The sequence below is a fragment of the Euprymna scolopes genome, chromosome 16, assembly GCF_053919585.1.
Source record: "Euprymna scolopes isolate OS-2025 chromosome 16, ASM5391958v1, whole genome shotgun sequence".
Classification (NCBI taxonomy): Eukaryota; Metazoa; Mollusca; class Cephalopoda; order Sepiida; family Sepiolidae; genus Euprymna; species Euprymna scolopes.
The window spans coordinates 95,289,430-95,291,181 of NC_136497.1; the positions used below are offsets into that span (position 1 = coordinate 95,289,430).

The window sequence follows — 1,752 nt, forward strand, 5'->3', positions numbered from 1 at the left end:
ACACCCTCCCTCTTCAGCCTCATTGCTATTGTGTAGCAGCCCAGGTGAGTCCCAGTTTTTGACTGTACTGGGGTCACCTGTTCCATCTCACTGTACTGGTTGAAGAGGCATCCTAACAGTTCCACAAGTATTTGGGTTTGCACATTAAATACCTGCACTTGAGTCCTTCTCTTGCCCTGGTATTCAGGTATTAGTTTGACTCTCCTATGCTTTATTTCTTGGAGGGAGAGTCTCTCAGCATCGTCCTTGGTGGATAGGAGGAATTCCCACACAGCGAAACTCCTCTGGTACAGGTATAGCACCGGGATGTTAAGTTTGTGGAGGAGCCCCACTATGTCTTCCTTCCTCATCCCCAGGAGGCGGTTTTCCGGTATATCGGAAATGGCGAAGGACAGGACTCTGCCCTCAATTGCCTCCCAGGCACCCGGTATGGGTTTTATATCTGGCCCCTCTATGTATTTTCTGTACTTTGTCAGGTACAGGTCTCTATACTCTTTAGGGGACAGTTGTTTTTCTACGGTCTTCCACCATGCAGACCCTCTTGGTGGTGTTGGTATTGGTATGGGGTCTTTGGTGAGGTTTTAGCGTTTTTGGTCTTTTATGGAGGTCGCCCCTGCCTGTTTATTGGCAACGCTTCCTGCCTACCTAGATTTCTTAGTCTGTCCTTTTGTGGGAGTGTCGCTTTTTTGGGGGGCGGCTCCCTTTTCAGTGTCTTTTGGGCCTGACTCTCCTTGGTTAGAGTCTTATTCAGAACACCTTTCCGTTTTGGGGAGTTGGCCTCTTGGGGAGCATTGAGGGCATCTGCCCCTTCCTCGTTTGTGAGGTCCAGGTGGTATGCCCCCTTATTTTCTTGATCTGCTCCCCTTTTGGCCTGGCACCTCCTCCTTTATTGTCCTTTTGGCCTGGCACCTCCTCCTTTTTGTGGTCGGAGTGAGATGCTACGACCGATTTTGGTTTTACTCCCCTTTAGTAGGAGTCGCCCTCGGGAGGAGCTGTTGGTAAATTTTTTCGCTCCTGGGGAGCGTCCAATGTTGTCATATCCGAGCGGTACGCCCCGTCAGTGGTTGATTTTACTCCTCCTGTTGGGGAGTCGTCCTTTTGGGGACCAGTAGCCCCCTGGCTGGGGGTATCCATATTCGTGGCCCCCGGGCTGGGGGTGTCTGTTTTGGTTCCCTCTTCTTTTAAAAATCACCTAAAAGAGTGACGTGGAGACGGCGTCCAAAGTGGGGAGCCGTCTTTGGTGCTAAAAGGCAGCAAGAGGGGAGATAGAACTGAGAGAGGGGGTGGAAAGTTAGTGGAGGGAAGAGAGAAAGTGTTTCCGACCCTCCCTCGTGAGGGGGGAGAGCAGAGAAAGACAGACAAAGGGGTGCGGACAGAACGCTACCCAACAAGCTCGTCAGGTGTTCCGGGCACGAAAATGTGTCGCCAGAACAGCACTGCCTCGCGTGGTGTGTATATCAGAGAACAGATACTACACTTTGATCTTGGCCAAAAGGCCAAGAAAAGGGTATTTATTTGCTCTCTCACCGAGCAAATTATGTATATATTTACTAAACTTTAGCAAGATAAAAAAAAGAAATGAAAAGATACAAATAATACAGTTAAACAGAATTATCTCCCTTACAATATAATTTACCTGGTACTGCATATTTCAATAAAAATATATAAATAAGGGCCTATATACGTAAACAAAGACAGGATATTATAGCTACAAAATAAAACAAATAAAAAACATAAATGCATAAAAGAATA

The 1,752-nt window shown here is 47.4% G+C and overlaps 1 non-coding gene across 1 annotated transcript; it reads right to left on the reverse strand.

The window, feature by feature from the left end:
- Nucleotides 1-1,311: 1,311 nt before the first annotated feature.
- On the reverse strand, nt 1,312-1,509 carry LOC145296468 (U2 spliceosomal RNA). The gene has a single exon (XR_013869997.1). It is a non-coding gene; the product is annotated as a U2 spliceosomal RNA (small nuclear RNA).
- Nucleotides 1,510-1,752: the final 243 nt, after the last annotated feature.